Below are 24,103 nucleotides of genomic sequence, written 5' to 3'. Positions count from 1 at the left end.
AAAAAAGAAAATTAAGTGAAAATGCTTCACAGAATATAACGGCAACACACATCTCATGATTAATTACTATTTTTAGAAAATAGATGGAAAGAGACCTTGCCCGTATGAAGGACTGAAGATCCACATATTCTGGGAGAAAAGAGGCTGTTATTCTGTTATAGCTGCATACACAGTTTTGCTATAAAGTTAACAGAAGATTCAAGCCTTTCAAAAATAGAACACATGGGCATGGCTGTGAGGTCACACATGAGGAAACTCTGAGTTTCTGTTCCAGCTAAGTTGCCCCTATTGAGGTCAGAGGAGAACCAAGAGGGAATGGTAGGCTGAAAGCCAAATGATTAAAAGGTGAAGATTTTCAAGAAGGGAGTGATCAGCCATGTCACCTGCTGCTGACACGACTAGGGAGTGACCACTGGATTGAGCAAGATGGAGGACATTGTGACCTTGATGCAAACTTTTTCTCTGGTTACAGTGGATTCTAAAGAGAACAGGCTGAGGAGTAGAAACACCGAGTGAAGACAACTCTTTGAAGATTTGTTGACCATTTGTTATTGTACCAAGTGCGGTGTGAAGGAGAGTTTTGTAACCAGAGAAAAGCCTTCTTTTGAGCTCAGGATTTAATTGCTTTTGAAGCCCTGGAGGGTCAAGGTCACTTGTGATATAATCATTCAGGAAAGTGGTTTCTTAGAAAATTTATACTTTCTTCAAAGGCAGTCAGTTTCTCTCATTTGAGTGTCTCTCCTTTTTAACAGAATGCATTCTGGACTACAACGCAAAGCACCCTAGTGAAAATTCCTTCCCCTATGAACCTGAGCTTTGCACATATCGAGTATACTCACAAGTGCTGGTTGGCTTGATTTGGTGCTGAGCAGGATCCCACAAAGAGAGCAGTGCAGACTTATTACCTCTCCTCCCTTGACTTTCTACCATTAATTTTTTGAGAGTTTCATGGAGTGTCTGGTAACAGCTCTGGCCCCCCCTTGCCACGTGGTGACCCTCGTCTTGGAACGAATTGTCTCACCCGGTAGGGGTGGTGGGCAGGAGGGATGAAATCATTGTTTTGCTCCGGTGTCCGTTTTTTTCAAGAGAACTTTCACCGCCAGGGAGTCTATATTTTTAGAATTAGCACGTTCTGTTTCAGTGTTGTGAACATTTATTTTAAACCTACTATATTTAGTGAAGGTTTAATTATCCAAGTAGGCAAGCTAGTTGCAAGCTGTCACCTTTCATTCCTTGCTCATCAAAACAGCCCCCTGAGAATGGCAATTTCAGCTACACCTGTTGAGGGCAGCAGACAAGAAAAATTCCATTGCTGGAGTTCATTGTGAGCAGCAGGGAAAGCCACTCTGGTTCCTCCCACTCCTGTTGTAGCCCCTCCACTCTCACTGGGACCCACTTTCTGCAACACCCCCTCTGTGGGCAGGGGCTGGTGGTACTGGGTGTCAGCTCCAGCGCGTGGGAAGTATATTCCCTTCCTACACAGAGACAGTGATTGGACTATCCAAAGTACCACTCAGGTAACAGGATCTGTTTGTGCCATTTACAAGTATGTGAGATGTTAGGGAACTGTGCTCTGAATGGTGAGATTCTTGGATTTTTCAGGGATGCCATTTATTCCTTGGTTTGACTCATACTCGCTTTTTCCGGCAGGGTCTGCTCCAAAGCTATGCCTGGGATTGAAATTGGGCCAGTCAGAGGGCTGGATTGAGGAGTTCCAGGCTGAGGCAGGCATGGATGAGTTAGATTCAGGGAGGATGCTGGTGGGAGAATGGGAAGGTACCAACTGGCACGAAAAATGATCTGAGACACAAATATCATATTTTGCACATTCATTTACTCATTCAGCAAATATTTATTGACTGATTGGTGGAGAGCCATGGAGCCTGGCACTACTGGGGGAGGGTAGAGATGAATAGAAAAAATTATGCAAACAAATGTATAATTACAGAGTGAGAGCTCAGAAGAAAAGGAACATTTTATGAGTGTGTAACAAAGGAAACTGGTGATTGGGTCAGTGGAGGGAAGTGTTGCTTGAGCTGAGAGCTACAGTGGTGTTTCCCAAGTTTCTGTGCATATGAATCTCCTGGGGATCTTTTTAAAGTGCAGGGTCCTGTTTTAGGTGTGGGGTCTGAGGTAGGGCCTGAGTTGCTGCATCTCTAACGAGCTCCCACGTGATGCTGATGCTGCTGGTCCATGGACCACATTTTGCGTACCAAGGATTCTAAAGGGTGAGGATAAGGCAAAGCAGTGGGGTCTGGGGAGAAATAAGTTTCACAGGGAGGGCCCAGCATATACACAGTCTGCACATTGGTCTTCTAATCCCCTTCGGAGGCACTGAGGCACTGGTAAAGAAGCTGTTCCACTCGCTTCCATGACCAGTTCTCAGGATGTGTGTTCACCTGCCAGGACATTTTTCCCCTTAAAGGCTGCTCTTTATGTTTACTTTAAACTTCATTTTATCTTTTGTAAATAGTGGGGCTTCTATTTAAAAGAGCAGGCTATCTTCAATAAGTGGTGCTGGGAAAACTGGACAGCTACATGTAAAAGAATGAAATTAGAACACTCCCTAACACCATATACAAAAGTAAACTCAAAATGGATTAAAGACCTAAATGTAAGACCGGACACTACAAAACTATTAGAGGAAAACATAGGTAGAACACTGTATGACATAAATCACAACAAGATCCTTTTTGACCCACCTCCTAGAGAAATGGAAATAAAAACAAAAATAAACAAATGGGACCTAATGAAACTTAAAAGCTTTTGCACAGCAAAGGAAACCATAAACAAGACCAAAAGACAACCCTCAGAATGGGAGAAAATATTTGCAAATGAAGCAACTGACAAAGGATTAATCTCCAAAATTTACAAGCAGCTCATGCAGCTCAATATAAAAAAAAACAACCCAATCCAAAAATGGGCAGAAGACCTAAATAGACATTTCTCCAAAGAAGATATACAGACTGCCAGCAAACACATGAAAGAATGCTCAACATCATTAATCATTAAAGAAATGCAAATCAAAACTACAATGAAGTATCACCTCACACCAGTCAGAATGGCCATCATGAAAATACCTACTAACAATGAATGCTGGAGAGGGTGTGGAGAAAAGGGAACCCTCTTGCACTGTTGGTAGAAATGTAAATTGATACAGCCACTATGGAGAACAATATGGAGGTTCCTTAAAAAACTAAAAATAGAACGACCATATGACCCAGCAATCCTACTACTGGGCATATATCCTGAGAAAACCATAAATCCCAAGGAATCATGTATCACAATGTTCATTGCAGCACTATTTACAATAGCCATGACATGGAAGCAACCTAAGTGTCCATCAGCAGATGAATGTATAAAGATGTGGCACATATACATAATGGAATATTACTCAACCATAAAAAGAAACAAAATTGAGTTATTTGTAGTGAGGTAGATGGACCTAGAGTCTGTCATACAGAGTGAAGTAAGTCATAAAGAGAAAAATAAATACCATATGCTAACACATATATATGGAATCTAAAAAAAAAAAGGTTCTGAAGAACCTAGGGGCAGGACAGGACACAGACGTAGAGAATGGACTTGAGGACACAGGGAGGGGGAAGGGTAAGCTGGGACGAAGTGAGAGAGTGGCATGGACTTATATATACTACCAAATGTAAACTAAATAGCTATTGGGAAGAAGCTGCATAGCACACAGAGATCAGCTAAGTGCTTTGTGACCACCTAGAGGGGTGGGATAGAGAGGGTGGAAGGGAGACACAAGAGGGAGGAGATATGGGGATATATGTATATGTATAGCTGATTCACTTTGTCATAGAGCAGAAATTAACACACCATTGTAAAGCAATTATACTCCAATAAAGATGTTTAAAAAAAGGCATTTTCCAAGTGAGCTGAAACTCATACTGTTATTCAAATATTCAATAAATATGTATTGAGTTCATACTAAAAAAAATAAAATAAAAAATAAAAGCACAGGCTAAAGATATTTCTTCCATCCTTCTCCTCAGAATTTTCCAGAAAAAAAAAGGAGGATAGAAATATGAATTTACCTTTGATAAAACTTGAAGACTAACCCCCCCCAAAATAATATATGGGGAGTGCTGCCAATGCAGTAAAGGTCAAACGTGGACACAGAAAGACTCCCAGAGCAGGTGTTTGAGGATATAGATCTTAGACAAAGCAGGCAGGAAATTATTTTCTTAAGTAGATGGCACTCTGAGGGGCAAAACCAATTATCCCTTTGAAATCACAGGAATAGCTTCTACATATGAGGTGGGTAGGTGGCTGGATCCCTAGACCCTATTTCATCCCATAGAGAAATGAAGAAAGCAGAGCTAGATTAAAAAAAAAAAAACATGTAGAAATGCCACCTTTGGTCTGTCTCCTGATGAGGCAGGGTAGAGGAGAGGTTGAATTGTGTTCTTCTCTGAAGCTGCCAGTATCTGTTGGCTGGAGAGAGGTAAAAGCTAAAAGAAGTCACATATACAGCTTTGTCATAATGAGTTTCTTCCTGAACCATTGAGAATTCTTGCTAGCCTGGAACTGCTCATCCTTTCCCCAGAAGGTACCACCTTTAAAGTCCAGGAAGGATGCACTTAATAAAAAGATGAGCAATAAAAAGGCAACCAGCACAGTCTCCATACAAGATAGTATAAGACAAAAGGAGGGAGGGGACAGGGGATCTATATGGCAGAAAAAAAATCCTCACAATAACAAGTGACCACCAAGATGTTGGAAATTATGACTAAATAAATGGCTAATAGAACTTAATGAAACAATGAACAGGCTCAAAGCAGAGCAATTGATAGCTCAGGGAAAATCATAGGGGCACCACAGAAGGAGATAAAACAAGAACTTCTAGAGCTCAGGAGGGAAGCAGAAGAGAAAAATAAAGCCATCATGGAAATTCAGACATGTTGGAATAAACACAGGAGAATAAACACTGCTGACACCAGTGAAGATGAGGTGGACAGGATTAAGAAAAGCAAGAAAAATAAATAAGAAACGAAGAAAGTTAGAATGGATTAGAGAGAATATGGAAGACAAAAGAATCGCAATATATGCCTTATTTGTATCCTCTAAGAATTAGCCTGGAGATATTATTCAGTACAATGCTTTGGAAAATAAAATAAGACTTAAATCTACAAATGGAAAGGGCACAGTGTGGCCCAGGAAAAACTAATACAGAATGATCAACATTGGCACATATCCAGGTAAATTTACGAGCCCTCAAAGACAAAGAAAAATTCTTCTATCATCCAGGTAAAAATCAAACTATTACAAGGGGGGAAAATCAAGCTGGTGTTATAGCAAAACAGACTACAATAGGGATATCAAAAGCCAGAGAAGGGAATCATAACCTAAAATGTGAGTAGCAAGTTTTGACCAAACATATGACCATAACCATAAATTGTCTAACTCAGCTATTAAAAGAGACTCTCAGATTGATAAAGAGTGAAATCCAATTATGTGTAATAATAAAATAATAATGATAAGATATAATAATAAGATGTACCTAAAACAGTGAAGTGCAGAAAGGCTGAAGATAAAGAGTTGGGCAAAGACATTGCTATAGGCTGAATTGTGTGCCACCCAAATTCATATGTTGAATCCCTAACCCCCGCCATGTGATTGTATACTGGAGACCATTAGGAGGTGATTAAGATTAAATAAGGTCATAAGGGTGGGGCCCTGATCTGATAGAACTGGTGTGCTTATTTATAAGAAGAAGAGACACCAGAGCTTTCTCTTTGCCATATGAAGACACAGCGAGAAGGCAGCAGTGTGCAGGCAAGGAAGCGAACTCTCACCAGATCCTGACCATGCTGGCACCTTGATCTTGGAATTTCCAGATTCCAGAACTGTGAGCCACCCAGTTATGGTATTTTGTTAGAGAAGCCCAAGCTAACAAAAAGGGAGAGGGAGAGGGAGAAGGAATAGGAGAGGGCACAAGCAGCAATCATAACTGTATGGTTGTATTCAAAACAAAGAGCATTGCATGAGATGAAAATGGCTCTTGATGATAATAAAGGATGTAACTCATGATGTAATTTAATGTGATGAATAAATTGTCATGGAGAATATAGTGCCAAAGTTACAGGAAACAGGAATAGACAGAAATGCTTTAATAATAGGAAACTTTAATTCTTATCTCTTAACTACTGACAATAAAATAGAAAAAACAAGTAAGGATATGGACTGCCTAACTGACAATCATTATGATAGCTCTTAGATATACATCAAGCAGTATACTCTGAAAATATATACTTTCAAGTATGAGTGGAGCTGTCACAAAACTTAACTGTGTAATATAAGAAAATGACAATAAGTTTTCCCAAATAGAAATAGACAATATTCTCTGATGACAAAATTGTGAAAATTGTCATCAGATATTACTAATAAAAGTAGAAAGCTTCCTTACCTCCCAGAAATTAAAGAACAGAAATGTTTCTTGAAACTGAAATTGCAGAATATTTAGAAAACAACAAAAATTAAAATGACATATTGGAGGCTATGAGATCTTGCTGAAGCAGTGCTTAGAGGATAATTTGTAGCATTAAATACTTATAACTAAGAATTAAATTAAGTGACAAGCATACAATACAGAATTTATAAAATAAAATAAGTTAAAGAAAAAAGCTATAGAGTAAAACATTAACAAAGATTAAAGCAGAAATTAATGAATTTGAAGAATTTTTAAAATGGCAAAACTAAGTCTATGAATTGTGTTTGCTATACTCATTTTTTTGAAATGATCTTTTCATTGTGGTAAAGTATATATAACACAAATTTGCCATTTTAAAATGTACAATTCAGTGACATTAATTATATTTACCATGTTATATAATCATCATCACTATTTCAAAACTTTTTCATCACCCTAAACAAAATCTCTGTGCCCATTAGGCAATAACTCCCCATTCTCCCCTCTCTCCAGCCCCTGGTAACCTCAAATTTACTTTTTGTTTGTATCAATTTGCAGATTCTAGATATTTCATGTAAGTGGAATCATACAATATTTTTCCCTTTTTGTCTGGCTTATTTCACTGAATGTAATGTTTTCAAATTTCAGCCATATTGTAACATGTGTCTGACCTTCTTTCCTTTTTGTGTCTGAATAATACTCCTTGTATTGCATATATCACCTTTTGTTTATTTATTCATCTGTTGGTGGGTACTGGATTGCTTCCACCTTCTGGCTATTGTGAAAAATGGTGCAATATTTGTTTTTGAAAGGGAGAAAGCAGAAATAGATTAAAAAAAAAAGAGTAGAGAAATAATCACAGATAAATTAACAGAGATTATAGGAGACTTATTTGTTCAACCATATACAAATAAATTTAAAAACCTGGATAAAATATGTGATTTCTAGAAACCTGTATAAAATATAGAAATTTCTAGAAAATGCAGTTCTAAGACTGGCCCCAGAAGAGTCTGAATATCTAAAGAGATCAATTATACTTTGAAACGTAGGAAGGTTTTCAAAAGGCTGCCCCTCTCCCCAGCTACCAGCTGTCTATGTTTTCACAGGTGAACTCTTTTTAACCTTAATCAATCACCCCATTGCTTTTTAAAACTCTTCTAGAAAAAGAAGAGAAGCCTCTGGTTTCTTTCATGAAGTAAAGATTCTGTTGGTGCCAAAGTCCGCCGTGGAACATCAACAATAAAACGAAAGAAAACCACAGACCAGTGCCTCTTGTGACTATCAATGCAAAAGTCTTCAACAGAATATTAGCAAACAGAATCCAGGGTGTCAGTAAAAGAAAACATGACCCAGTGAGGTTCATTTTAGCAAGGAAGGGATAGTTTAGTATTAGGAAACCCATTAACACAATTCACCATATTAATATATTAAAACATGGGTGCTCACACCCTTGGTTGCTGAAAATGTTTGTTGTAATAGTAAAACTCATGATTGATTATGGAAAAACACCTCATGAAACAGAACTAAATTCCTATTGCCTTAATATAACAGATTTATCTTACCTCAAAAGTCAACTCATGCCTAATGGGTAAACAGTGGAAGCACAATGTTCATCACATTAGTGAACATTAATCTTGAGGGACTAGCCAACTTCACTTAGATAAGAGAAAGAAATATGAGATGTATAAATGGGGAAAGAGGAGGTAAAATAATCATATTTGCAAATAATATAACTCTGTGGCGAGAAAACAAGGAACTTAACCGAAAGATCATAGTCACCAATAATCAACAATAAGAGAAGTGAGTAGTGTGGCTTGATACAAAAATCAATGGTCTTTATATATATAAACAACAATTGGCACCAAGATACATGGAAGAAAGGACCACATGTCCAGAGAAGCTGATTCTAAAGTTTACATGGAAAATAAACAGCAAGGATAGCCAGGAAAAATCCTGAATCAGAAAAGTAAGGAGAAGCATGAATGCTCTGATGAGCACACAATATAAGGCTAAAATGATTAAAGCACTCTGGTACTGGGTCACGGATAACCACATCCATGGAACACAAGAGAAAGTTCATTTCTTTCTGTAGATCACAATACATATGTGATATATACATTTCTACATATGTGATATATACATTTTCCATAAAAATGCACGTACGTCTGTACTTGTATACACACAGAACAGCTTTGGACGTATATTTAAGAAACTGCAACGGTAGTTAAATGGCTGGGAGATAGAGTTGGGGAGGATATTTCACCCTTTTCTTTTATAACTTTTGAATTTTGTAACATCTATGCTATTATCTCTTCACAAAATAGCTCATCTTTTCCCCAAGTCCAACATAGGATACGAAGAAGGTAAAAAAATACTATGGATGAGTATGGAATGATTTGCTCAGATCACTCCCATAAGGGTTTTTAAGTTTATTTTATTTATTTATTTTTGGCTGCATGGGGTCTTTGCTGTGCGCAGGCTTTCTCTAGTCATGGCGAGCGGGGGCTACTCTTTGTTGCAGCTGTGCGGGCTTCTCATTGCAGTGGCTTTGCTTGTTGTGGACCACGGGGTCTAGGCATTTGGGCTTCAGTAGTTGTGACTCGTGGGCTCCAGAGCACAGGCTCAGTAGTTGAGGCGCATGGGCTTAGTTGTCCCGTGGCATGTGGGATCTTCCAGGACCAGGGCTCGAACCCATGTCCCCTACATTGGCAGGCAGATTCTTAACCACAGAGCCACCAGGGAAGCCCCCCATAAGGGCTTTGAATACTTACTTGCCTGTGTCTGAAAGCTTCCCAGACCTGAATTCCCCAAGAGAGACTTCAGAGAGTCATACCAGAGTGAACACAATGACATAAGATTTTCATCATTTTCCAAGTTTTTCCCGCTCTGGGCTTTCCTCCCTTCAGCCTCCAGTGGGAGGCCAGGAGGTGGCTTGGATGTAGGGGCTTAATGATTAGCCCATCAGCTCCGCTCAGCTGATGCTGATAAACGTAAACAGCTGCCAGATAACACGCAATGCACGTGATAGCCGTGTGCTCGCAAAGCAGGTTTCAGCAAAGCCCCCCAGGTTCCTCTTTGTGGTAGAGTCCTGCCCCACTCCCTTCCTATACAAGAAACTCTGGAGCGTGCCACATGCCTGCCTGTTTCCCACATCTTCAAGAGAAAAGGGCCATCCTCTTTTCTTCTGAGAAAACACCAAAATTTACTGGTCAGCACGAAGAATGCGCCAAGTGTACTTAACTTTGGTTTCAGATGGCAACTCAAACATGGGTGTGTTTGTGTTGCCCTTTACGAGTATTCCCATCAGCAAAGCCTTCGGTAAGTAGCACGGGAAGTGGCTAAGCAGAAAAAATTCCAGTCTGGAAGCTCCTTTTTCATCCTGTCCCTTTTGGGAAAAGGCTCTGAAAACTCAGGGTGGTGGCCAACTCTTGAAGGCCAGGGTCATCATCAAACATTTGCTGAGGCTCTAACAAGAACACAGGTCTGTACTAGGTCAATATGCACACAGTTGTACTGGGACGGGAAGAAGGGTTCTGATAAGGAAGGCTGTTTCTGGAAAATGCCCGGCCACCAGTTACTTGAGTTGAAAATCTAGGCTGAGGAAAACTCAGAATGTCTTCAAGTTGTCTGAGCGAGAGGACATCTCTAAGAAATGAGGACTAAAACTTGGCTTTTGACTTGGGGAGCACTCAAGAGTCCAAGCTCCTGTGTGCTCAGTGAGTAACTCTCTGTCTTAAGAAAAAAAAGAAAAGAAAACAGAATTTGTTTTTCTAGCTACCGAGCCTTTAAGTTTGTTATAACCAACTGAGAAAAAAATCTTATTTCAACCTCATTCCTAAAATGGGTTAAGCACTGATTATAAATTTAAAAACTTCCTCAAAGGAAAAGCATTACAACTGTATTTTACCTTTAAATATATTTTGTTGATATTTCATTAGCATTACATTATTGGTAACAAAAGGTGCTGAGATAAGGATCTGACATGGTTAATTTATTGTGCGCTGTATACAGCAGAAAGGATGTTTTCCCTAAAAAATCATTTTGCTGAAGTCTCTTGCTCAGATCTAACTAGCTGCCCACATCATTTGATTTCCCACCGCAAGTTATTCTAAGCCCTCACTGTAATCTGTTTCCTCCCGTGAATCTTCCTCTCCATCAGCAGGATTCTCATGTCTTTCCTTCGCCAATTAACTGTGTGGCTAAGAGCCAGTCGCTAGAGTCTTAATGGTCCTTTGTCCTGGCCCTATATGGGGTGTATCAGAGTCAGGGTGAAGGTGTCCTATGACATTTGAAAATAAAGCAGCAAAGAAGCTTGACATTGAGAGTAACCTGCATTGGGCTCTGGTTTTCCCATTACTTAGGAAGGAAAACTCCTGGTGAGCAAGCAGATTCAGAGCTCACGTTGTTGCCACACGATCCAAGGAAGAAATGTGTATCTTTCAAGATCAAAATAAATTTTTTTTCAAGGTTACCATTGCAACCATCTTTTTTCCCTCACGATACTGCATTTATTTCAAATTTTCAAATAACACTAGAGGAAGGCATACAGTTTCTGTGGTTATTCAAAAGCTAGTTTGTTTGTTTGGTTTTTTTTTTTTTTTTGAGTGACTTAAGGATTTTTAAGTCACATTCGGCTCTGAAAATCATATGACTGTGACCATGTGCCCTTCCTCAGCTCAAGAAGACATTTAGAGCAAACTTGCTTATCCGCTTTATCCAGGCCGTGCTTCCTTCCCTCTACAGCCATCTGAAATATTCTCCTCTGACATTCTGACAAACCCTGAACCTCCTAGCTTCCCTGCCTGAGGCGAATAATTCCATCTGGACTGAACCACTGCATGCAGCTTGGGAGCCTCCTTATCTTTAAGGTATGGGGCAAAATATAGATGAGAGAACCTACTGTGGAAGAAGTAGTAATAATAGTGGTAAGAACAAAACTAATCATTTCTTTTTTTTGCGGTACGCGGGCCTCTCACTGTTGTGGCCTCTCCCGTTGCGGAGCACAGGCTGCGGACGCACAGGCTCAGCGGCCATGGCTCACGGGCCCAGCCGCTCCGCGGCATGTGGGATCTTCCCGGACCGGGCACGAACCTGTGTCCCCTGCATCGGCAGGCGGACTCTCAACCACTGCGCCACCAGGGAAGTCCAAAACGAATCATTTTATGACAACACTAGCAGCTAGCATTTGTTGGACTACTTTCATGGGCTAAGCATTCTATGCTCATTATCTTACTAACGCTTCACAACAACCTACAAGGTGGGTGTTATTATTAACCCAGTTTTCAGAAGGAGAAACTGAAGCTTTGAGGAGGCTGTAAAACTTGCTTAAGATGGTGGCTGGTAGAGCCAGGCTGCAAACCGAGGTTGTTTGACCTCCATGACCCATGCTTTTACACCGTTCATAAATATTTACCGGTGTGTATTCATATTGTTTCCATCTGTGTCTGTGCCATTTTTCTCATGAGACTCCTGGAAGGCAGGTTGTGTATCCCTTCATTCTTTTAAACCTCGTCAGAATGCTGTAACAATAAGGGAGCAAATAACTTCTCACTGGCATTACTTCTTAGGGGAAGAGAATTCTCAAGCAAGCTATTGCTGAGTTGGTTACCTGAATCAGAATGAATTTTCTCCAATAGCATGGTACATTCCACAGGCCTTCAGGTAGCATTGAAGGATTTGAAGGTTTTGTTTAAGTTGTTTCTCGTTGCCATTTCTTGACCCTACTTCTGAGTGCTTGAGTTGTCTAGCAGGGCTTCTGAATATGAAAGGTACAGGCTGCTCACTTAGAAGTAAGGTTAATGGCTACTAAAGCTTTTAGAATCACATCCAACATGATAAGATCAGTATTCTAGAACTGAGTTATTTTGGTACATTAATTTAAGCTTGTTTTACTGGCCTTTGGCCTGCTGCCTAATGCCAATTGAGGCAGCAAATTAATTCCTCATAAATAGTGGCTTGTCTTGTTGCCTAATTCTGGGTTTTATGAAGAACCAAGAATTTATTGATTAAGCAAATTACTGTGCTGCGTCCCCTAAAGCTGCTGGGACAGTGTTTTCCTCTAGCATCTCTAAAACTTTTCATGCAACTAAGTGATCAACAAATGTGTCTTTTTAAAATTTTATTTCTTTTTACTGGGGTATAGTTGTTTTACAATGTTGTGTTAGTTTCTACTCTACAGTGGAGTTCCCTGTGCTATACAGCAGGTTCTCATTAGTTATCTATTTTATACATATTAGTGTATATATGTCAATCCCAATCTCCCAATTCATCCCACCGCTCCCCCCCGCTGTCCCCCCTTGGTGTCCATACGTTTGTTCTCTATGTCGACTTTAAAAAAATGCACAATGTGAGAGTTAAGTGTTTTCTTTTTTTTTTTTTTTTTGAGCTAAGTTTTATTTGGGGCAAAATGAGGACTGCAGCCCGGGAGACAGCGTCCCGATAGCTCTGAGAAACTGCTCCAAAGAGGCAGGGGGGAAGGTCAGTGTATATGTGATTCTGGTGAAGGGGAATACATGCAAGCAAGCACATATTTTTTATAGAAGGTTTCTGCTAGTCTTGCGCAGGTTACTCCTAGTCACGGGGAGCAGACGTCACCATGAAGGATTTTAGTGCTTTTCTAGATATGAGGAGATACAAGAATTGGGCTCATAAAATTGGCTCCTGAAAATATCTAACTATCTGAAGACCTGTTCTGCCAGTTTTTCCCAGAGCACAGAGTGCCTTATTTCTGCTTTCCACCCTGAACTCCTTTCAGGGGTGTTGAAAGTCAGCAGCTGTACCTGCACATGATTTAATCCTTGTAGAGGTAGACGGCAAGTGCCAATGGAGAATGCCAATTTGTAGTTGACATCTACATCTTCAACAAATGTATCTTGATGATGAGACAGATGTTGATTCTGTAGTGTTCATTTTGGATGTCTTAAAAATTACACTCTTCAGAGTAGCTCAGTTATTAAGTAATTTTCGGTTGTGTTATGTCAGAGGGAAATAAACAGGAAGATTTTAACAGTGTAAATTTCTCTGAGATATTAAAATTAAAGAATGCCACCGGCTGCCCGCTCCTTTCTTTAAATCGATGTGCAACAGGGCACTTTGTTTCTTACTAGCTATTGGGCTCAAGAAGAAGCTCTGACTCCTATTAATTCTTCACCTCTCATCTTATTCAGAAAAATTTTGACAATTTCTGGTTTTAGTTCTCTCTTTCAATCATCTACCATTTTTAAAAGATGGCTTTCTGCGTGTCATCTTAGAAGAAAGTGCCCAAAGGGAGGAAAGGATACGATAAATGTAGGAGTTACCTGAGATTACTTCCTTTCCCTTGCCCCGTGTACTGCTTCACCACTTGTTCCTTTTCTACTGTCCTGACTTTCTATTACGGGTCTGTTGGATGGCAAGTAAATATACAAGCTCTGGGATCACACCTTCTAGGTTTGAATTCATTGTGTGACATTGTAGCACCTACTTTATTTATTTATTTATTTAGTTTTGCGGTACGCGGGCCTCTCACTGTTGTGGCCTCTCCCATTGCAGAGCACAGGCTCTGGACGCGCAGGCTCAGCGGCCATGGCTCACGGGCCCAGCCACTCTGCGGCATGTGGGATCTTCCCGCACCGGGGCATGAACCCGCGTCCCCTGCATCGGCAGGCGGGCTCCCAACCACTGCGCCACCAGGGAAGCCCTGTAGAAGGTTGACGTGAGAATTCATGTAAAGCATCTTGGACAGTGTAAACTCCTAGTGAGTGGTCCCTAGATATTAGTTATGATCATTCTTTCCCTTTGAGGTTCTGGTTTCTTGGCCTACTATCTCTGCCCCTTCCACTCTATTCTACATAAGGTAGTCAGATTCATCTTCAAGCAGTGCTGTTTTGATCTTATTATTAGCTGGTGGAGAAAAAAGAAAACTTTCAGTGGTTTCTGATGGCTATGAAATAAAATTCAGATTTCTCATTATGGTATTCAAGGTCTTCTATAATCTCACCTCAATCTGTGGCTTTCACTGACACTCCATTCTTCTATTGCTTAGGATGCTTCAAGGTATAGTCATTGACAAGGACTCTGGTGATTCTGATAAAGGTAGTCTAGAGCAGTGGTCCCCAACCTTTTTGGTACCAGGGGCCAGTTTCATGGAAGACAAGTTCTCTATGGACTGGTGGCGGCGGGGGCGGGGGCGGGTCGTTCAGGTGGTAATGCGAGCGATGGGGAGCGGCAGATGAAGCTTTGCTCACTCGCTGCTCATCTCCTGCTGTGTGGCTCGGTTCCTAACAGGCTGTGGACTGGTACCGGTCCGCGGACCGGGAGTTGGGTCCCCCTGGTCTAGGGGACATTTTGAAAAATATTACTTTAGTGTTTCTAGCAAGCTATGTCTACTGTATGCAATGCATGTTTTTATGTGTAAGTCTTGTTTCTCTAGATTTCAATTGCCTCAAGGGCATGGACTTAGTCATTGTGCAGAAAAGAGTTAACATAGCAGACCTGAGACTGCTGCTCTTAGAAAGGCCTGTTCGCAAGGTTGGCTCTTTGTTGGCATCTAGGAATTTTGTTCTCGAAGTGCTCAGTCAATTAACTGATCAGTGTGGTTCATTGTGCCTAGAGTTTTGTGCAAAAAATACAGTTTAAGTTTGAACACCTGCTTCCCTTCTGGGAGCTCTGGAAGTTTTTATGTGCTAGGCAAAGAGTGCCTACATAACCAGGCCCCTGTAGTAACCTCGGGCACCTAGCCTCTAAGGAGTTTCCCTAGGCTGAATCATTGCATCGTGTTGCAACTTTTTCATTGCTGTGGTATGTGTTCTCTGTGTGACCTCTCATGGGAGGGAGAGAGCATAAGGAAGTCTACACCTGGAATCCTTCAGATTCTCCACATATTTCTTCCCCTTATCCTCTGGCAATGTATCCTTACTATACTGTAAGAAATCTTATTGTAAGTACAACTATAGGCTGAATTCTGTGAGTTCTTCTAGTGAATGTTCAAATATAGAGGTGGTCTTGGGTATCCCTGACACAGTATCCCTTTCAAAACAATTTTTATAGCAAGTGGTTAATAAATCTTTTGTGATTGTTAACAAGTTTCCCAAACATTGTAGAGGCTTAAGAAATTTAAACAATTTCTTTTTTTGGTACGATTTTCTATTTATTTTGGCTTTTAAAAATTGTATCATTATATGATCAGGCCAACATTTTTAGTGTATGATAGTTACGAGGTATCCTTCTTTCACTGCTTATAAAGAATGGTTCTGGTTTTGCTTATTCGTTTTCTTTCCTTCTCTAGATTTCAAGCAAGGTTCCATATTGCCAGACCAGTTCTTTTGGGCTTTTGTGATGCAGAATCAAGGGGAAAGGTAGAGGGAGAGAAGGAGTGAGTTCTGAGGACTGGTTCTGGGAGGGCAGTTTTGGTGGGAGGATCTGCAGGAGAAAGGTAAATGAAAGAGTTTGTGTGATATGAGGCAACTATATGAAAAAAAAGGAAGTTTTATGGATTGTTGCTGAGGACTGAGTCCCTTTCCCAGTATTTGAGAAATACAAAAAGAGCATTTGTTGTTTTGAAATGACTTCTTGGTTGCTTTTTCATTGATTAATGACTCATCCTAAAACCAAATCACATTCATAGTTCCGGTCTTAAGTTTTGCATTGATTTTACTTGAGGATAGGAACCATACCGTTTGCAGTTCTAAATTTAGCATGTGTAAATCCTTAAAAAGTTTTTGATGATATTGGCTGATTGCTTCATACACAAGCATTTTTTTTTTTTTTTTAGGTTTTTATTTTTTTTATTTATTTATTTTTTTTTAACATCTTTATTGGGGTATAATTACTTTACAATGGTGTGTTAGTTTCTGCTTTATAACAAAGTGAATCAGTTATACATATACATATGTTCCCATATCTCTTCCCTCTTGCGTCTCCCTCACAAGCATTTATTGAATGCCTTTGACATGCCAAGCACCAGGTCGGGGGGATACAGAGAGGAGTGGAAAGAACACATTGCCCACATCAGAGAGGGGGGATGCAAGGCATTCCCATGTAGTAAATACTAGTGGTAGAACATGGGAGCCCGGAGGAAAGCATCTCTTATGCCCACCAGGGCATTTTTTCTGACTAGGCTACACGCTGCACAAGGAAAAGAAACCTGGTCCTTACCTCTAAGTACCACCTAGAAGAGTTTGGAGAAAAGGTACGTGGCATGTGTGTTTGGGGGTGTAAGTCTCTAAGAGAAGGGCACCCCCGGCTGTCTTTCTGAAACCTCTGCAAGGTGCCTTTGTCGTAGAATTTTCTAAGGTCTAAGGTTTATACCTGAGCCTTTCAGCCCAGAAACTTGATTTGTTGGGTTCACTGAGAGGGTATCTGCTTCTTAGGTGAGGACTCCTATTAATCAGCTAACGAGACTGATGTGTCAATGAGAATGACATACTAATTTGCAATGAAAAAGACAAGACTCCCAGAAACCAAAATACTCATCAGCTTGACCACCATATTCTATTCCAAGAGACGGACCTGATAGCAAACCAGTCAGTAACCAGGCTGCATGAGCACAGAATCAGAGCTAGAGGAGTCCATTAAATGACTTGTATATTTTGTGCTTGGGGTAAAGTGGGAATTCACCTCTATCTTAGAACAGCCTTGGCCAAGAGAGGTAAACTCAACATCTGCTGGTCAAGACTCCTTTTCACCTGAAGAGAGCTTGGGCTAGCACCATCTGCATTTGCCTCTATGGCCTCATTCTCCTACCGTTACATGAATGATAACCAGTCTTTGTGTTGAGTCACTTTTTAAAAAGTTGTGAGTTAGAATCATAAATTCGTAGGCCGCCTCTGAGTTTGCATTTTTTACTTATCAACACTTACCTCACGGAATAAGTGACTTTCCCAAGGTCACATACCTAGTTAGCGGTAGAACTGGCATAATTTTGCAATTCATATGATTTTTCATGTATCTTATTATTTTATTTGTATTATGTGTCAATCTTTCTGATAGAAAATATGTGTTTATTGGGTGCAGGCTTCTGTGTCTTTATTTTTGTACCTTGAGTGCCTAGCATATTGCCTAGGGATGAAAAAAGATTTGTTGGATAAAAGATGAGATGATAATAATAAGAGAGAAAGAACTTAGGCTTCTTCTTGGGTCCTCATGAGGTTTCTCCCACTACATCACATACAAAAAATCAAAGAGCATATTCATTATTTATTCAGCACGTGTTATGCTTGAGGCAATCTGCTAGGTGCTGTATTGAATGAAGACGACAAAGACAAATACTGTCCTAAAGACAGAGACCGTAAGATTAAAACTGCTAATGACTGGAATGCAAGATAGAATTAAAGTGCCCTAAAGGAGACACAAATGCATGATGAAAGCAAGTCAGAGAACGGAACTATATCATACATTGTGGGAGAATGAGAGGAAGCTTCATGGAGGAGGTGACTTGACCTGAATCCTGGAGGAGCATCTGAATTTCAGAAACAAAAATGAGCCGATAGATTGGGAGGGCAAAGGGAACAATGGGAAACAGGAAGGGGACTCGTTTTTGAAGACCTGTAAGAAGTGTCTCTTAGGTGTGGTGCGTGAGGTGAAGTGTTTGGATGTGGAGGGGTGTGGAGCAAATCAGGATAGGAAGTTGGCTAAGTTCCTAAGCAGCTTTGCCTGTTCAGGCTCAGGGGCCTGCACTTGCCTCATTAACCTTCATGGTTTTCAAATATGGGAGTGACAACAGAGGTTGTTTGGCAGCAGCAGGCGGGCTGCTTTTGAGGGGCAGGAGGATGAGGCAGTCAGATAAGTTGGGAGGTGACTGCAATAGCTCAGGAATCACGTAGGGAGGAAGTAAACCATGGGGTGGCTGCAGAGACGAAATGTGTTTCATACTTGTCACAACTTATTAACATTTTCTACATAAACACTCATCTCCTCGTTAGTCTGCGAGCTCCTAGAGGACAGGGCCCATGTAATCTGCATCTACCGACATGAACACAGCAGATGCTTGGTAAATGTTTGTTGGGTAAGTGACTGGGACTTAGGAGATTTGGGTTAGTAATGACAGCTGGGGTGTTGGTGGAAATAACATTCTTTTGGGACACTCTGGAATTTGGGGATGTTTATTTTTCGGATGCACTTTCTAGAAACAGAAGGTGGAAAGAAGTGAAGATTACAAGCCGATATATAAGTGAGGGCAAGATAAAAAAGAGTGAAGAGATGGTATACTGAGTATAGAGAAAATATAGTAACTGCTTCTTTCAAGATATCAGGTGAGATTGGAGGGGAAATGCAGCACAGCATCCATCAGGGGAGACTGGACAGATGGGAAGGACTGGGGTGGACTTGTGGGTTGTGTCAGCCAGTGAAAGCTGCAGGGAAGGGGAAGTGGCCTCGAAGGGAAGTGGTAGAGCCCGGAGTTGAGTTTACAGGCTCTGGAGTCAGACTGCTTGAGTGCAAACGCTGGCTCTTCTATTGATTCATTATGTGGTTTCAGTGACTTCACTTTCTCTTGCCTCAATTTCCTCTTCTGCAAAATGAAGATAATGGTCATACCTGCACAAACACATGTGTGGCGCTCAGAACAGAGCCCGGGATGTAGAAAGCACTCCATAAGCACTAGTTACTCTTCTTATTGGAACCCACTGTGACCACTTTGTATGTAGTATCCCACTTAGTCCCTTAATAACTATGTAGGTGGGTGTAATTATCTTCATTCCACAAATGAGGAAACTGAAGGGCAGAGAGGTTTCATAATTTGCTCAGATTCACACAGCCACGTAGTGGTAAAGCTCACCTAAGAGAGATTCTTACCCAATCCATCTGGAGCCGAGGCTCAGGCACTCTCTGCTGTAACACGCTAAGCGAGATAGCTATGGTGAGACCACTTGTGAGTCATTTAGACTTGATCAGTAGGTATTAGGAAGCTGTGGCAGACCTTGGGGCCAGGGAGTAATGTGAGGGGACTGTCTGCTGGAGAGATTCTGGAAAGACTCATCTGGCAGTCTTGTGAAGGAGGGGAGGCAGAAAGGCTGGAGCGTTAAGGATTTAGACCAGAGATGGCTGAGGAAATGACCGGGTGTGGCAAACCAGAGTCGAGCTGTGATAGGAGAACTAGCTGAATTAGTGTCTGATGTAAATGAGATGGAACTGAAGGTCTGCCATGGAAACTGACTAAAGGGGCAGGTGCAGGGGTGGGGCTTGGAGTTTCAACTTGCAAGTTTCAAACACGGGCCTCTAAGAAAATACTGATACCGGTGAAACATAATGAAGAAGTTGGGAGGGGAGCCATTTTAGTAACTGTCCCCTTGAGAAGTAGCTACAGAAAAGTGACTGTAGAAGCAGCAGCTAAGAGAATAGTGTCTGAGCATCAAGTGGGACACTTCATTATTTTTAGTGGCAGTTTGGTTCTGATGGCAACACCCTTGATCGTCTTTACTGTCAATCCCGCTCTGCTTCCCTCCTTCATTTAGGAAGAAAGCTGATGGAACATTCCTTTTTACCCTGGAGTAGGATATTTTCTGTACATAATTGGCATGTGACCTCCTTTTAGAAAGGAGGTTTACACCTCATGGTAGTTCTCATCCACAGCAAGTGCAGTGATTTGCATTTGAGGAATTAGGAAAATCAGTTCTGTTGACTTCCTGTTTTCTATTTCAGGCCTCTGAGCAGAACTTCCCATTTGAATGGGGCCAAGCAGAAAACACAAAGCTGGAATTTTCTCCCGAAGGCGATCTACCAAAGGGATAAAGTAAGTTCATGGCCTGAGGTGTTTGCCTCACCCCACTCTTGACATTTGTCCTTCAGCTGCTCTTGTCTTTCTACTATAGGGAATGAAATGAGGAAAGCTTCTGGTCTTTTCCTGCAGGTCAGTCCCAAAGCTTTAGTGCACTCAAGGGGTAAAAAACATGCTGCTCAGACTGCGCTCTTGACCAGATTTGGCGATTACAGTAGCTTCTCCCTTCACCAGTGCCTAAGAATATTATATTTTGGATTATCTTGTTCAGGTTTCCTGTCTGAACACTTTATTTTATCTGCTAGTGCAAAAGGGTGAGGGAAGCTGAATTTTTCAGCTTTTCCTCCCCTCCTCTCTCCTCTTTTCCTCTTTCTCTGTTTATAATTCAAAATTATGTTCACTTTTATTATCTTATTTCCTCCTTCAGAGCACTCTGTGAGGTGGCTATTATAATCCCCACTTTACAGAAGGTAAGACTGAGGTTTCAGTGAACTGTAGTGACTTGGCCAAAGTCTCTCAGTTAATAACAATTCTGGGCCTGAATCCTCAGTCTTTTGTCTTCAGGTATCTCGTGATTTCTTCTCCCCAAAACCACATTGCTTTTCTGGTGGTGGTTGTGGTCTGCAGGATGCTGACAGGAAGGAGAGGAAATGGTGGCTGGCCTGAACAGATCTCATCTACTATAAAATCATGGACCCTGATTAATAAAACAGAAAATGTTAGCTAAATATATGGCCATGCAATTCTTCAAGTGTATAGGACTTTGGGTCTCCTTCTGTGTTATAGACTTCAGGATGACATGACCAAGGGCGTCGTTCACCGCATGCAAGGAGAGTAAATAAAAGAGTCAGGTGTGGGCCTAGTGGTGGTCCACACCTTGTACTCAGGTGATGAGGGTTTTTCTGTTGGTTGTTGGGCTGAGGGTGGTATCATAAGACACTTTGATTTTCCTTGTTCCCCAAATCTTGGCAAAGCAGATGGAGGCTGGGGGACCAGTTGTGAGTTGGGGTCGATGGTGAGTGTCTGGACTTTAACAGTGCATCAAGTCCCGGATGTAGGAAAAAGGGACAGGAAATGGTGGCTGCCTGGAAGCTGGCGAGGTTGCTGTGCTCCTTAGGAAGGGATGAGAATTAGGACAGGACAGTGAGCGAGGCCTGAGGAAGCCTTGGCCACCTGCTCTGCCAGGGCTCCAGAAAGAGCCTCCTTTGATTTCGGAGGAGTCCTCAGGGCTATTCAGACCAGGTGACCGGGTCGTCCTGATAGATGGTAAACTGCAAGGGACCTTCTGCACCAGAGCTGGCAGATGCCTTCCTGACCCCAGCTGTGAGCAGCAGGCAAGCCAGGCAGTGCCTCCTTTTCCTGAATCCAGCCCCTCCCTGCCCTGCCCCAAAGTAGAAGCGGCCGGGAGGGCTGTGGTCTGGGCCCTGGCCAGGGCCCACGGCCCACATTGCTGTGAGAGCCTGACCGTTGTCTTTCTGGACTGACAGATGACAGGAAGGAAGTCACATGTTGTGGCAAGGAGGGACTGGCAAACGTGGGCCCATGAGAGAGGAGGATTTTGAGATTTGGGAAGGAATCTCAGAAGTCTCAGTCCTTAAAAACACACTCGGGCTGGAATATGGTCCAGGTGTGGGGTTAATATTCCGTGTAACTGGCTGATGGAAATGGGATGGGATGAAGGGACCTGGGAGCAGAGGATAAAGGAGGTGATAAAGAACCCAGTTTTGCAATTGACCAGAGGCTGTCTGGTTGCAGGCCACAGGCCTCCAGAGAGGGCTCCTTTCTCTGCGCATTGTATGAAAACAGCCATGCCATCTGCTCTTAAAAAGCCTGTGACGGGGGCTTCCCTGGTGGCGCAGTGGTTGAGAGTCCGCCTGCCGATGCAGGGCACATGGGTTCGTGCCCCAGTCTGGGAAGATCCCGCATGCCGTGGAGCGGCTGGGCCCGTGAGCCATGGCCGCTGAGCCTGCGCGTCTGGAGCCTGTGCTCCAGCAACAGGAGAGGCCACAACAGTGAGAGGCCAGCGTACCGCAAAAAAAAAAAAAAAAAAAAAGCCTGTGATGGAATTTCTGTAAGCTGAATTATATTTTGAAGGCATGAGGGACTATCTTCACTTACAAGAACCTCATGAGAATTACTTTCAAAAAGCAAAGAATCGTTTTAAGGAGTAGACACTCAACACTTGGTTTGAGCCCCTGGATTTTTATGCCTTTGCTCAAAGTAGGAGTCAGCGTTTTGCCCTTTCACGGGGAGGGGAAAATTGTTCTCTTACATCCATGGAATGCAAAGTTCTTAACAGAGTATAGTAATTAATTATTTCCCAGCTACTTTTACTTCTGCTATACTGAAGGTTGGGGGAAACCATTTCATTAAACAGAATTTAAACAACATGAAAAAGTTACTCTCTTTGTGCTTTTCCCAGGAAAGGCCTTCTCCAACAGCACTTTTCCAGACAGTTACCAAAGGACAATCCTTGCCAACAGAGACACTCGGTCTCTAAGTCTGGCTTTTGGAAAATGAGTGTGTATTTTTATTTATTTATTTTTCCTAAACAGGACACTGTGAGTTCAGTCATGTACACTATGAAAATAATTGGTGTGTGTTAGTACGCCTTGTTCCAGATTTCATGCTTGTTGAAAGGTGATTGGATTCAAACCAGCAGATTTAAAGGTCAGCTGGTTGTTCTTAAACAGTGCAGAACTTTAACTCTTTTGTTGTCATGGATTTTAACCAAATGGCCATTTTAGGAAGGAGGAGAGACTGCATACTGTGTTCTGACATTTTGTCCTTAATTTTTTTAAAGTTCTCAGGGCTTTCTTGAGGATGAAAAGGGTCTGAGAAAGGACTTCTCAACTGGCATTTGGAAATGGGTGGGAGGAGAGACTTAGTTCTTTTTAAACTACTAAATTTAGATCAGGGCTGTACCAGGAGAGTGGACATCACATAAGCAATATCTAAATGTCAGGCTGAAAGGTCTCTCTCTCTCTTTTTCAATAAGTACTTCAAATTTGCTGGTAAGAGCCAGTGATAGACTCTGTCTCTTATCTTCCCACCTTTTGAGTGATTTCTTTCTTTTTTTTTTTTTTTAAGTTCCTTGAAAAGTTTGGTGGAGAAACCACAATCTAATCATCAATATTTAACCCAGCTGTTTGACGATGTTAGCTCCATTTCTGAAGCAGGTATTTCACTGGGCTTTGGGATTTTGATGACCTTTTTCCTCAGTGATTTTGGTTGCGTGGGTTAAATGGTTTATTTTTTTGATCTTCAAAATACCTTCTGCCTACCAGTCTTTTTTCTGGGTTTCCCAAAATTAGGTAGGGGACTGACCTGTCTCTAATCAGTAGGGTGAATTGTAGTCAGCTGATGCTAAGGCTTCTTGTTTTTGTTTTTTTGGAATAGTGTCCTGGTGAATCCCTGGAAACTGTTCAACATTTCATTATGAGGACCCCAGTTTGGAAGCTATAAAAGCAGTATCTTTCTTAAAGGAAAAAAAACCCCACCTCTCTGAGATTGACATTGGACACTTCCACATATGCCGCACAAAAGTCGACAGGTAAAGGCAGCTGGAGTCCAAGCGTCTATCTACCTAGACTGCATATGAACTCGTATAACTAACAAAAGGCAAACTAAAGTTACCCTGAAAAATCAGAGTCCCACTTTGTCAAGCAGATACTCAATATTCTCTTTTTTCTTGGTTACTTCAAAGTTCACTCTTAGTTCTTTTCTTTCTATGTTCTCCACAACTTTATAGCTGTGAGACCATGTGCTAGTTGCTTAAAAACTCTGTGCCCCATTTACCTCACCTGCAAAATGGGGAAAACATTACCTACCTCAGTGTTACTGTGAAAATTTAATGAGTTAATTCATGTAAGATGCTTGGAACAATGCCTGGCATAAAACAAGGCTCAACAAATACTCTCATTATCATCATCATTTTTTGCTGTAATTCTTATCTCTTTCACCAATAGCTGTGCCAT

Source organism: Grampus griseus, assembly GCF_964374135.1.
Source record: "Grampus griseus genome assembly, chromosome: 3".
In the NCBI taxonomy this organism is placed as follows: Eukaryota; Metazoa; Chordata; class Mammalia; order Artiodactyla; family Delphinidae; genus Grampus; species Grampus griseus.
This window is presented reverse-complemented; position numbering follows the sequence as displayed.